The 15206-nt window shown below is 38.3% G+C and overlaps 1 pseudogene; it reads left to right on the forward strand.

Moving 5' to 3' along the window:
* Positions 1-4605: 4605 nt before the first annotated feature.
* LOC129251375 (putative nuclease HARBI1) lies at positions 4606-6976 on the forward strand (annotated as a pseudogene).
* Positions 6977-15206: the final 8230 nt, after the last annotated feature.

The raw sequence follows: 15206 nt of genomic DNA on the forward strand, positions 1-15206 counted from the left end.
ATGTGTTGCAATTGATTGTGTTGGTGTGATTGATTGGTTGTGTGTGTTGTATCTTTTACCTTGCAAGTCGGCATGAAGCCGCCTTCTCGAATGATATTTATGCCCGAATTCTGTAAGCAGTCTCAAGTCACTAATTTAAAAATTCGTGGTGAAATTTGATTTTGAGACTAGTTGCAATTCAGTAAGCAATCTCACGTCATTAGTCTAAAAAAAAATCTAAGCAGCTCACAAAACGAAAAATATGGAAGAGGAATTAATTATTTTATATATATTGCAAAAAAAGCGCGAAAATGAAGCGAAGTAATATGTTTTGGGTAAAAATTTCTTAAGAACACGAATAATTGTGTACTTGTTGACGTTTTATAAACATGCGTAGACGGATTCTGGCAAGTTTTCGCAGCACGGAAGACCCATTCCTTCTGGAAGAAGACGTTTTCAGGAGGTTTTTTAGATTCCCGAAATCCTTCTGCTGGGAACTTAGTCAAGATCTCAAACCACTTGACAAGTTTGAGCGGAATTCGAGAATTCCATTTGAGCTTGTGGGCTTGATATATTAATAAAAATATATAGGTATGCATTACAACATATTACTTTCAGTTTGTTTCAGTACTATATTTTCTGGCAAGTGGCTCTTACCAAAGCGTTATAGGAAACTGCCACTTCTCGGCAATGAGGCAACCAAGCGTATCGAGATGTATTGAGCAAATTTGCAAAATGGTAGTGGAACTACTTTGAAATTAGTTTTCCCAATGCGGCGGAGCATTACAACAGCATAAAGATGGGGTAAGTTTTGAACATGGTACAAAATATGCATTTGCAACTGTTCAATAATTCGTCTCTTTAACTGTTGTGTTCCCTGTATATTGGACCGCACATTCAGCTGATCCACCAGCGACGAAATGAAATATATTTGCAGAAATTGATGCGGTTCATCTGGTGTTGGCACCATTGAACCATGCAAATGATAAATTTGTCTTTGTATCTGTGATGGCGAACAATTAAAATAGCATAATTAATTGATTTATTTTTGAAGAATACGGTGTGGCTTCTGATCGCGTGATGGTGTAGTGTGTGGTGTATGTGTAGTTGTTATGTGTTGCAATTGATTGTGTTGGTGTGATTGATTGGTTGTGTGTGTTGTATCTTTTACCTTGCAAGTCGGCATGAAGCCGCCTTCTCGAATGATATTTATGCCCGAATTCTGTAAGCAGTCTCAAGTCACTAATTGAAAAATTCGTGGTGAAATTTGATTTTGAGACTAGTTGCAATTCAGTAAGCAATCTCACGTCATTAGTCTAAAAAAAAATCTAAGCAGCTCACAAAACGAAAAATATGGAAGAGGAATTAATTATTTTATATATATTGCAAAAAAAGCGCGAAAATGAAGCGAAGTAATATGTTTTGGGTAAAAATTTCTTAAGAACACGAATAATTGTGTACTTGTTGACGTTTTATAAACATGCGTAGACGGATTCTGGCAAGTTTTCGCAGCACGGAAGACCCATTCCTTCTGGAAGAAGACGTTTTCAGGAGGTTTTTTAGATTCCCGAAATCCTTCTGCTGGGAACTTAGTCAAGATCTCAAACCACTTGACAAGTTTGAGCGGAATTCGAGAATTCCATTTGAGCTTGTGGGCTTGATATATTAATAAAAATATATAGGTATGCATTACAACATATTACTTTCAGTTTGTTTCAGTACTATATTTTCTGGCAAGTGGCTCTTACCAAAGCGTTATAGGAAACTGCCACTTCTCGGCAATGAGGCAACCAAGCGTATCGAGATGTATTGAGCAAATTTGCAAAATGGTAGTGGAACTACTTTGAAATTAGTTTTCCCAATGCGGCGGAGCATTACAACAGCATAAAGATGGGGTAAGTTTTGAACATGGTACAAAATATGCATTTGCAACTGTTCAATAATTCGTCTCTTTAACTGTTGTGTTCCCTGTATATTGGACCGCACATTCAGCTGATCCACCAGCGACGAAATGAAATATATTTGCAGAAATTGATGCGGTTCATCTGGTGTTGGCACCATTGAACCATGCAAATGATAAATTTGTCTTTGTATCTGTGATGGCGAACAATTAAAATAGCATAATTAATTGATTTATTTTTGAAGAATACGGTGTGGCTTCTGATCGCGTGATGGTGTAGTGTGTGGTGTATGTGTAGTTGTTATGTGTTGCAATTGATTGTGTTGGTGTGATTGATTGGTTGTGTGTGTTGTATCTTTTACCTTGCAAGTCGGCATGAAGCCGCCTTCTCGAATGATATTTATGCCCGAATTCTGTAAGCAGTCTCAAGTCACTAATTGAAAAATTCGTGGTGAAATTTGATTTTGAGACTAGTTGCAATTCAGTAAGCAATCTCACGTCATTAGTCTAAAAAAAAATCTAAGCAGCTCACAAAACGAAAAATATGGAAGAGGAATTAATTATTTTATATATATTGCAAAAAAAGCGCGAAAATGAAGCGAAGTAATATGTTTTGGGTAAAAATTTCTTAAGAACACGAATAATTGTGTACTTGTTGACGTTTTATAAACATGCGTAGACGGATTCTGGCAAGTTTTCGCAGCACGGAAGACCCATTCCTTCTGGAAGAAGACGTTTTCAGGAGGTTTTTTAGATTCCCGAAATCCTTCTGCTGGGAACTTAGTCAAGATCTCAAACCACTTGACAAGTTTGAGCGGAATTCGAGAATTCCATTTGAGCTTGTGGGCTTGATATATTAATAAAAATATATAGGTATGCATTACAACATATTACTTTCAGTTTGTTTCAGTACTATATTTTCTGGCAAGTGGCTCTTACCAAAGCGTTATAGGAAACTGCCACTTCTCGGCAATGAGGCAACCAAGCGTATCGAGATGTATTGAGCAAATTTGCAAAATGGTAGTGGAACTACTTTGAAATTAGTTTTCCCAATGCGGCGGAGCATTACAACAGCATAAAGATGGGGTAAGTTTTGAACATGGTACAAAATATGCATTTGCAACTGTTCAATAATTCGTCTCTTTAACTGTTGTGTTCCCTGTATATTGGACCGCACATTCAGCTGATCCACCAGCGACGAAATGAAATATATTTGCAGAAATTGATGCGGTTCATCTGGTGTTGGCACCATTGAACCATGCAAATGATAAATTTGTCTTTGTATCTGTGATGGCGAACAATTAAAATAGCATAATTAATTGATTTATTTTTGAAGAATACGGTGTGGCTTCTGATCGCGTGATGGTGTAGTGTGTGGTGTATGTGTAGTTGTTATGTGTTGCAATTGATTGTGTTGGTGTGATTGATTGGTTGTGTGTGTTGTATCTTTTACCTTGCAAGTCGGCATGAAGCCGCCTTCTCGAATGATATTTATGCCCGAATTCTGTAAGCAGTCTCAAGTCACTAATTTAAAAATTCGTGGTGAAATTTGATTTTGAGACTAGTTGCAATTCAGTAAGCAATCTCACGTCATTAGTCTAAAAAAAAATCTAAGCAGCTCACAAAACGAAAAATATGGAAGAGGAATTAATTATTTTATATATATTGCAAAAAAAGCGCGAAAATGAAGCGAAGTAATATGTTTTGGGTAAAAATTTCTTAAGAACATGAATAATTGTGTACTTGTTGACGTTTTATAAACATGCGTAGACGGATTCTGGCAAGTTTTCGCAGCACGGAAGACCCATTCCTTCTGGAAGAAGACGTTTTCAGGAGGTTTTTTAGATTCCCGAAATCCTTCTGCTGGGAACTTAGTCAAGATCTCAAACCACTTGACAAGTTTGAGCGGAATTCGAGAATTCCATTTGAGCTTGTGGGCTTGATATATTAATAAAAATATATAGGTATGCATTACAACATATTACTTTCAGTTTGTTTCAGTACTATATTTTCTGGCAAGTGGCTCTTACCAAAGCGTTATAGGAAACTGCCACTTCTCGGCAATGAGGCAACCAAGCGTATCGAGATGTATTGAGCAAATTTGCAAAATGGTAGTGGAACTACTTTGAAATTAGTTTTCCCAATGCGGCGGAGCATTACAACAGCATAAAGATGGGGTAAGTTTTGAACATGGTACAAAATATGCATTTGCAACTGTTCAATAATTCGTCTCTTTAACTGTTGTGTTCCCTGTATATTGGACCGCACATTCAGCTGATCCACCAGCGACGAAATGAAATATATTTGCAGAAATTGATGCGGTTCATCTGGTGTTGGCACCATTGAACCATGCAAATGATAAATTTGTCTTTGTATCTGTGATGGCGAACAATTAAAATAGCATAATTAATTGATTTATTTTTGAAGAATACGGTGTGGCTTCTGATCGCGTGATGGTGTAGTGTGTGGTGTATGTGTAGTTGTTATGTGTTGCAATTGATTGTGTTGGTGTGATTGATTGGTTGTGTGTGTTGTATCTTTTACCTTGCAAGTCGGCATGAAGCCGCCTTCTCGAATGATATTTATGCCCGAATTCTGTAAGCAGTCTCAAGTCACTAATTGAAAAATTCGTGGTGAAATTTGATTTTGAGACTAGTTGCAATTCAGTAAGCAATCTCACGTCATTAGTCTAAAAAAAAATCTAAGCAGCTCACAAAACGAAAAATATGGAAGAGGAATTAATTATTTTATATATATTGCAAAAAAAGCGCGAAAATGAAGCGAAGTAATATGTTTTGGGTAAAAATTTCTTAAGAACACGAATAATTGTGTACTTGTTGACGTTTTATAAACATGCGTAGACGGATTCTGGCAAGTTTTCGCAGCACGGAAGACCCATTCCTTCTGGAAGAAGACGTTTTCAGGAGGTTTTTTAGATTCCCGAAATCCTTCTGCTGGGAACTTAGTCAAGATCTCAAACCACTTGACAAGTTTGAGCGGAATTCGAGAATTCCATTTGAGCTTGTGGGCTTGATATATTAATAAAAATATATAGGTATGCATTACAACATATTACTTTCAGTTTGTTTCAGTACTATATTTTCTGGCAAGTGGCTCTTACCAAAGCGTTATAGGAAACTGCCACTTCTCGGCAATGAGGCAACCAAGCGTATCGAGATGTATTGAGCAAATTTGCAAAATGGTAGTGGAACTACTTTGAAATTAGTTTTCCCAATGCGGCGGAGCATTACAACAGCATAAAGATGGGGTAAGTTTTGAACATGGTACAAAATATGCATTTGCAACTGTTCAATAATTCGTCTCTTTAACTGTTGTGTTCCCTGTATATTGGACCGCACATTCAGCTGATCCACCAGCGACGAAATGAAATATATTTGCAGAAATTGATGCGGTTCATCTGGTGTTGGCACCATTGAACCATGCAAATGATAAATTTGTCTTTGTATCTGTGATGGCGAACAATTAAAATAGCATAATTAATTGATTTATTTTTGAAGAATACGGTGTGGCTTCTGATCGCGTGATGGTGTAGTGTGTGGTGTATGTGTAGTTGTTATGTGTTGCAATTGATTGTGTTGGTGTGATTGATTGGTTGTGTGTGTTGTATCTTTTACCTTGCAAGTCGGCATGAAGCCGCCTTCTCGAATGATATTTATGCCCGAATTCTGTAAGCAGTCTCAAGTCACTAATTGAAAAATTCGTGGTGAAATTTGATTTTGAGACTAGTTGCAATTCAGTAAGCAATCTCACGTCATTAGTCTAAAAAAAAATCTAAGCAGCTCACAAAACGAAAAATATGGAAGAGGAATTAATTATTTTATATATATTGCAAAAAAAGCGCGAAAATGAAGCGAAGTAATATGTTTTGGGTAAAAATTTCTTAAGAACACGAATAATTGTGTACTTGTTGACGTTTTATAAACATGCGTAGACGGATTCTGGCAAGTTTTCGCAGCACGGAAGACCCATTCCTTCTGGAAGAAGACGTTTTCAGGAGGTTTTTTAGATTCCCGAAATCCTTCTGCTGGGAACTTAGTCAAGATCTCAAACCACTTGACAAGTTTGAGCGGAATTCGAGAATTCCATTTGAGCTTGTGGGCTTGATATATTAATAAAAATATATAGGTATGCATTACAACATATTACTTTCAGTTTGTTTCAGTACTATATTTTCTGGCAAGTGGCTCTTACCAAAGCGTTATAGGAAACTGCCACTTCTCGGCAATGAGGCAACCAAGCGTATCGAGATGTATTGAGCAAATTTGCAAAATGGTAGTGGAACTACTTTGAAATTAGTTTTCCCAATGCGGCGGAGCATTACAACAGCATAAAGATGGGGTAAGTTTTGAACATGGTACAAAATATGCATTTGCACCATTTCAACGGCTTAAAATTTGCAGTTTCCATAACAAATTCGGAATAAAAGGTGTCATAGGTGCTATTGACTGCACACATTTTGCAAGACTTTCCCCGCAATCTTTAATCGCTGGAGTAGTGCCTCATGAGTATATGAATCGCAAGGGATACTACAGCATTAATGTTGAAGCCGTGAGTTTATAAAAAATAAGTCCTGGTTTATCAACATTTTGTAATGTTTATAACTAATAACCCCATTCCCAGATTTGCAGCGACGAACTAATTTTTCAAAAGGTCAATGCATGATTCCCAGGATCATGTCATGACGCCGGTATTTGGGCAACTTCGCCGGTGAGAATCAAACACATCAGGGAACACATTTTGGGAGTATTTAAATGGCTTTTAGGTGATTCACGTTATCCTTTGGAGCCATGGCTACTAACACCAGTAGCAACACCATCTTCCGCTGGCGAAGAGATTTTCAATAAAACACATATAAAAGCAGGGAACACAATTGAGCGTGCCTTTGGAGTCCTGAAATCCCGATTTCGGTGACTATCCAAACAGCGCGTTCTCAGATATTCGCACAGAAATGCGGCAGCTATCATCTATACATGCGCAGTATTCCACAATATGCTGCAAAAACGAGGCATATCAACAGCATATTATTCTGAAGGCAGAAGGGCGCAGCAAAATTGCATGAACGCACTTACACTTTAAAACTTTTGTAAAAAATAAATTTTTTAAGCTTTATATAAACACAAAAAAGGTTTTTTACTTATAAGACACTTAACACTCTTTAATGTTGTACTTAGTTCTGAGTAATTAATAAAACTCACGCCACCACCTTTTTGGTTTATAAAGTTGTTCTTGTTTTATTTAATAGCGTTACAAAATTCTTCTTGTTTGATTTAATAGCGTTACAAAGTTCTTCTTGTTTGATTTAATAGCGTTACAAAGTTCTTCGGTAAAAAATAAAAAATGGCAAAGCTTCGAGTTTCTCTGTTCGCTTCAAGTGTAATTATATATATATAAAAATGCAAATCATCGCTAGAGGCAGAGTTACCAGCGGTCTTGAGTTGCTTGAATCGACATCGACGCGCCATCTATGCGACTATCTCTGAATCAACTTGAATTCTAACAATATTGCAACTTATTACTTTAACACTTTCCCTTGTTAATTAAAGTTGAATCTTAAGTCATAAAATAATATAAGGTTGTCAAAAAAGTCTTGCGATATTTTTATTGAATTTTCAATTGTTCATAAAATTGGTTATAATAATGCGATTTAAGTCAAATATGCGCCGTTTTGTTCGATGACGAGTTCCCAACGAGATGCCAATTTCATAATGCTCCTCTTATAGAAGCTCGCTTCCCTATTGTCAAAAAACTCGGAGAGCCAATTTTCACAGGACTCTCTTGAGGACAACTTCCGACTACCAAGCTCGTTCGCCATGGACAGAAATAGGTGGTAATCACTTGGTGCGAGATCCGGACTATACGGTGGATGCAAAAGAACCTCCCATCCGAGCTCCCGGAGCTTCTGGCGCGTCACCAAAGATGTGTGTGGCCTGGCGTTGTCCTGATGGAAGACAATTCGGCCTCTGTTGATCAAAGATGGCCTCTTCTGCATGAGTGCTGCATTCAAGCGGTCCAGTTGTTGGCAGTACAGGTCCGAATTGAGCGTTTGGCCATAGGGGAGCAGCTCATAGTGGATGATTCCCTGCCAATCCCACCAAACACACAGAAGAACCTTCCTGGCCGTCAATCCAGGCTTGGCCACCGTCTGGGCAGCTTCACCGCTTTTCGACCACAACCGTTTGCGCTTCACGTTGTCGTAAGTGACCCACTTTTCATCGCCAGTCACCATCCGCTTCAAAAACGGGTCGATTTTGTTGCGATTCAGAAGCGATTCGCATGCATCCATACGGACAAAAATGTTTTTTTGCGTCAAGTGGTGTGGCACCCATACATCGAGCTTCTTTTTGAATCCAAGCTTCTTCAAATGGTTTATAACGGTTTGATGACTCATGCCCAGCTCTTGGCCGATGCTACGGCTGCTACTATGCCGGTCTCTTTCGATCAATTCAGCGATTTTATCGCAATTTTCGACGACAGGCCTTCCGGACCGTGGCACATCTTCGATCACCTCTGCACCAGAACGAAAACGTTGAAACAATCGTTGTGCGGTGGAAATGGAAACTGTATCGGGTCCATAAACTGCACAAATTTTATTGGCAGCATGAGATGCATTTTTGCCTTTATCGTAGTAGTACTGTAAAATATGCCGTATTTTCTCTTTATTTTGCTGCATGTTTGCGACGCTGTAACTCACGAACGACTAAAAGCAAACAACAATTAATCAAACACGTGTTAGCACGTGAAAAGAGCTTCCCAAAAAGCTCTAGCGTGAACCGATGCGACGAATACAACCAGAACTACGCGCTTGCAAAGACAAGCTTGCGGAAATACCGCAAGACTTTTTTGACAACCTTTATTAATAATGAAAGCAGCAGACAAAAAAAAACTTAATATATAATTGATAATAAATACATACATCTATGATAGTCCCATTTTTATACAAAGAATCTTCAAACGGGTTCTTCCGTGGAAACTCGTTCAATTCCCAGTCGTCCTTTGGAAATTTTATTCCGGATGAAAAAGTGTTTCATTGCTATATGATTCGTTCTGCGGTGGAACTCTGGATTCTGTGCAAGTCTCACCGCTGCATCGTTGTAAACTTGAACAATAGGGACATGTCTTAGTTTTACGATTGCACGAAAAAGTCTACTTAACCAAATGGCTTCTTTGGCTGCCTTCCTTCCTGCTATAGTTTCTGCTTCCGTCGTGGAGCTCGTTACCCCTGTCTGCCGTTGACTTAGCCAGGAAATTGCTCCTCCTGCGTATTTGATGATGACTGCAGAAGTTGAGCGACCTGTTCTCAAACATCCTCCAAAATCTGCATAGCTGTAAACTTCCAGAATACCTTTTTTCTTATTTTGTTGATAAACTAGGCCCAAATCTTAAGTCCCTGCTATGTATCGAAAAATTCTCTTGCCTCGATGATATCTTCAGAGGAGGGGTTCTCCAGGGATCTGGATACAAATCCTACGCTGTATGCCAGATCAGGTCTTGAACCAAGCATGAGATACATTAGATTTCTGACTGCCTGTCGGTAGGGAAACTTCTCTGACTTATGATCATCTTTCCCTGGTTCCAAAGTTTCTGAGTTCTTGAGAATTGGAGTTGAGATCGGCTTGCACTCTGAAAATTTAAACGTCTCTAAAATTTTTCTTGCATAAGAATTTTGACAAATTTTAATGAAGTTGTTCTCTTGTTGAACTTCTAATCCTAAGAAGTAGTCAGCTTTCATTCAAGTAATTTTAAATTCCGATTTCAACTCTTTTATGAAAAACTCCAGGTTTCGTGGATCTGTAGCTGCAACTAAGCCGTCATCCACATAAATAACATGTATTGACATGGATCTGCACCACTAACCTGAAATCCTAGTTTTTTCAGGAATCCCCCAATACGCTTATTCCAACATCTTGGCGCTTGCTTCAGACCATAAATGCTTCTTTTGAGCTTGCATACTTGGTTGGTTCCACCTCCGTATCCTTAGGGATGTTCCATAAAAACAGTTTCTTCAAGTTCTCCATATAAAAACGCTGTAGAGACGTCAAACTGTTTTAAAAATATATTCTCGTTTGCTGCTATGCTCAAAATTTATCGAATCGTTCCTAATTTTGCAACCGGACTAAAAGTTTCGCTGTAGTCTATGCCTTGTCGTTGACTGAATCCCTTGACGACGAGTCTTGCTTTGTACTTGTTGATTGTGCCGTCAGGATTCTTTTTCAAACGAAAAACCCACTTGCATGTAATCGCTTTTGCACCTGAAGGAAGTTCTGACATGACCCAGGTCTGATTCTCATTTAAAGAGGCGATTTCCTGATCAATGACCTTTTTACACTCATGGTTGTCCTCACTTTGCAAAGCATCTTCAAATGTTTCAAGGTCTTCAGTGGTGTTGGCAAACTGCTCTACTGTTAAAACATAATCTTTGAGCTGTTTAGGTTTCGAAATCGTTGAACTATCTCTCAATTTTCTTTCTGTTGGTAATTTTGAGTTTTCTTCTTCTTCTGAATCGGACTCATTTCCAGTTTCATACTCTTCTTCGCTGCTCAGATCTTCTTCAGAGCCACATGTCTCCTTGGTCTTCAATGATGAACTTCTTCTTTCTTCAATGTAATCCTCACCATCGTTCTCGAGATCTCTCATTGGTAGTTTGACTTCTTCTTCACATTCTCTTGACTTCTCTTGAAATTGGACGTCTCTTGACAAAATTACCTTGTGTTCTTCCTGAACGTAGATTCTGTATCGCTCGTCCTGATCGTATCCCACAAGGAATCCTTTCACTGATTTCTTGTCCATCTTCTTTCTCTTCTCAACTGGAATGTGAGCATAGCAGGAAGATCCGATAATGCGCAAGTGCTTCCGCCTTGGTTTCTTGTTCATCCACAGTTCATAAGGACTAAGACCAACTGCAGACGATTTTCCCGTTCTGTTGAGAATATAAACTGCTGACGTCACCAATTCTGCCCATATTGCATTCGGAAAAACGATCTCAGGATTTGAGTACTTGAAAGTTCTTGCCATCTCGACGATAGTACGGTTTTCACGCTCACTGCCGCCATTTTGCTCGGACGTGTACGGCGCTGTCAGTCTCTGCGTGATTCCGTTTTCTGCTAGGATGCCCTTGACTCCTTCACAATCGAACTCTCCTCCATTGTCACTGAGTAGCTCTTCAATACTGTGCCCAAGTGTCTTTGCAATTGCTAAAAACTGTTTTAACATAACTTTATCATCTGATTTATGCTTAATTACGAAGCCATAACGAAACTTTGTGTAGCTATCTTTGAACACAACTAGAAAGCGTTTTTTACTAAAGGATTCGCAAAATGGGCCTACAACGTCTGTTGAAACAAGTTCTCCTGGTTTCGTTGCCTTTACTCTAGTGCCGAATGGTAGGCGATTTGCTTTACCAAAAATACAGGGCTCACATATGTCACTTACCATCTTCACGTTGACTCCTTTTTCCCTCTTCAGGAGCTCTCTTACGTGTCGCTTGTCCTGATGACCCCACCGCTCGTAGTACAGCTGCAGCGTAGAAGTATCTGCTTCTGCTACGTTTATGCTCTCTTCTTTCTCAGGTATAACTGGTTCAATAGCTGCCTTATACAAAGTTCCACACACTTCGCGATTTCCGCAAAGCACTGTGCTTCCATTGACCTCTAGCCCACACTTCGTAGCTGTGGAACCGAATTGACTGTGGTTGTTTCTGTCTTGGGCTACTAAAACTGGAAAAAGATTCTTTGAAATTTTTGGTACAAACCAAACATCTTTCAAAATCATTTTTAATGTTTTTTCCCTTGTAAAAGACCAAATTTCCTTTTCCGACTGAAGCTTTTATGGTACACGGACTCTGAAACTTCTCAAATTCGATGAATAGATCCGGACAATTTGTCACATGCTTCGTGGTCCCATTGTCATTCTACCATCCTGTAGAATTCCTCCCAGTTCCGCCGATATCTTCACTGATGCAAGCAACATCCGTATCCAATGCGTTGCTCTGAGAATCGGCTTGTGCCTTATTCTTCGGTAGTCGTCCAAATTAAAAGCAAATCAGGTAATGCATTCTCGTTTCGGGCCTTCAGCTCAATGTTCAACTCATTCCACAAACTTTTCGACGTGCGTACTTACATCATCTCCACGCTAAATGCAAAAAATTCTGTGCAAATCTTGAACAGCTGATCCTTCGGCGATGCCTCGAAATGCTCTTTCAATGCTTCCCACGCCTCGTACGCAGATTCCTTGTCCATGATTTTCTCGTATACCGCGTCTATTACTGAACTTGAAATCATTGATTTCGCATAGCTGTTAGCCTTGCGGTAGAAACCGCATTTCCTTTTGTGCTCCTGCGCATCTTTATCACTAGCTCCTTCCCCCAAAGGTCTTGGCTTAGTTAATGTATTCTCGATAACCTCCAATGCTCCTTCGTGGTAGTCTAGCATATCGCAGATTTTCCTTTTCCATATAGGCCAGTCTGGCTCACCAGCTAAGGGCTTTATGTGCTTTGCCAAATCCATTGCTTCGTCAATGCTGAGATTACTTTTCTAGCCACGCCCTGATCACACCCGACTAACGAATTATTAATTACTCTCGTTTTTACGTACTTGACCTATAACCTGTTGTAGTTCTGAGTAATTAATAAAACTCACGCCACCACCTTTTTGGTTTATAAAGTTGTTCTTGTTTTATTTAATAGCGTTACAAAGTTCTTCGGTAAGAAATAAAAAATGGCAAAGCTTCGAGTTTCTCTGTTCGCTTCAAGTGTAATTATATATACATATATAAAAATGCAAATCATCGCGAGAGGCAGAGTTACCAGCGGTCTTGAATTGCTTGAATCGACATCGACGCGCCATCTATGCGATTATCTCTGAATCAACTTGAATTCTAACAATATTGCAACTTATTACTTTAACATTTACAGCCGATATTCAATGGCAGCGGTATGCTGGGTTTTAACAGTAAACTTTAAAACTAAATAATACAAAGCAAGTATTTCGCTTTTGTTTTGAACTGTATATCTGTAAAAAAATAATATATTTTAAAAGAAATCAGGAAATTTCTTTTATTTTACAACTTACCCAGCTCGTTAATTTCAACGGAATGTGACGGGTGATCAATTAAGAGGAGTTTTTTTCATTTGCGTTTTTTTTTACAGATCGCGCGCGAGTTGTGGCAAACTGTCATCGTGGATTTGTTGAACAGCGTTTGGCATTTCATCATGGAAAGACTCACACCGCAACAACGTCTACAAATTGTTCAACAGTATTATGAAAATCAGCGTTCTGTGACAAATGTTTTTCTTGCGCTTAGACCGCATTATGGTCAACATAATCGGCCTGCCTTAAACACTATTCGACATACCATCAACAAATTTGAATCCGAATATTCATTGGTGGATAATTCTCGACCGAAGAAGAAGCATTGAGAATATAGCGGCAGTAGCAGAGAGTGTACGTGAAAACCGCGATGAATCGATTCGGCACCGTTCTCAGCAACTTGGACTGTCGTATGGAACAACTTGGTCAATTTTACGGAAGGATCTTCATTTAAAAGCATACAAAATAGAGCTCGTACAAGAACTAAAGCCAAATGACCTTCCTGCACGTCACCGTTTTGCTGATTGGGCTCTTGAAAAGATTGAAGAAGATCCGCTGTTTTCGAGCAAAATTTTGTTCAGCGATGAGGCGCATTTCTGGCTCAATGGTTACGTCAATAAGCAAAATTGCCGTATTTGGTATGAAGAGCAACCAGAACAGGTTCAAGAGCTACCTTTACACCCAGAGAAAACAACGGTCTGGTGTGGTTTATGGGCTGGTGGAATCATCGGTCCATATTTTTTCAAAAATGATGATGGCCGCAACGTAACTGTGAATGGTGCTCGCTACCGTACCATGATATCGGACTTTTTGTTACCTGAAATTGAATCTAATGATCTCTACGACATTTGGTTTCAATAAGACGGAGCCACTTGACATACAGCTCGTGAAACAATGACTTTATTGAGAAGTCATTTCGGAGAGCAGCTGATTTCACGTTTAGGACCTGTGAGTTGGCCACCAAGATCTTGTGATATCACACCTTTGGACTTTTTTCTTTGAGGATTCGTGAAGTCCAAGGTCTATGCTGATAAACCAGCTACGATTGAAGCTCTGGAAGCCAACATTACGCGTGTTATTCACGACATACCAGTCGAAATGCTCGAACGAGTGATTGAAAATTGGACCTTCAGAATGGACCACCTTAAGCGTAGTTGCGGCCAACATTTGAATGAAGTCATATTCAAAAAGTAAATGTCAAAGAATGTCCTTTCAAATGATAAATAAAGGTTTTGAACATAATTTACATTTTTGTTTTTTTTTAACTATTGAAAAAAGCACCTCATGATTGATCACCCGTTATATAGAGATGCAATTCAACATTTATCGATTACTAATTTTGTTTGTCTCAATTGAATTGTTGATAAACCGATTGAGGTAAAAGGTTTATAAAACAGAAATTAAAAACGTTATTTTTTATGAGCTTAGTATTATTCATATTCTTTATGTTTTTTATGAAGAATTTCGCTTGATAAATCAGTTTAAAAAATGCCATTACATATGAAATCGATAAGGGAATTTTCGCTCAACGTTTTGACTATCTCTAGCCGATAGGTGCCATCAGCTGACTGTCTCTATTTATTTTCACCATGATATTTAACAAAATCGTCTGAAGTCACAAAAAGAGTAACTAATTTATATGCCGGAATTCTGTAAGCGAATCTCATCTCAAGTTACTAAAATTGAGATTATAAATTAGTGACTCTTTTTGTGACTTGAGACGATTTTGGTATTCAGTAAGCGAAAGTCACAAGAAATTCACCAAATATCATGGTGAAAATAAATAGAGACAGTCAGCTGATGGCACGTATCGGCTAGAGATAGTCAAAAAGTTTAGCAAAAATTCCCTTATCGATTCCATACGTAATGTAATTTTTTAAGCTCATTTTCAAGCGAAATTCTTCATCAAAAACATAAAAAAATATGAATATTACTAAGTTCATACAAAATAACATTTTTAATATCTGTTTTATAAACCTTTTACCTGAATCGGATTATCAACAATTCAATTGAGACAAACAAAATTAGTAATCGATAAATGTTGAATTGCATCTTTATATACAATCCGTTGAAATGAACGAGCTGGGTAAGTAGTAAAATAAAATAAATTTCCTAATTTCTTTTAAAATATGTATTATCTGTTTTAAAGACAATAATAATACATAAAATAAAGTGTATATATGTTATGTTATAATTCATGAATTTTATTTTTTACAAAAGTT

This window comes from Anastrepha obliqua, unplaced genomic scaffold, assembly GCF_027943255.1.
Source record: "Anastrepha obliqua isolate idAnaObli1 unplaced genomic scaffold, idAnaObli1_1.0 ptg000012l, whole genome shotgun sequence".
NCBI lineage: Eukaryota > Metazoa > Arthropoda > Insecta > Diptera > Tephritidae > Anastrepha > Anastrepha obliqua.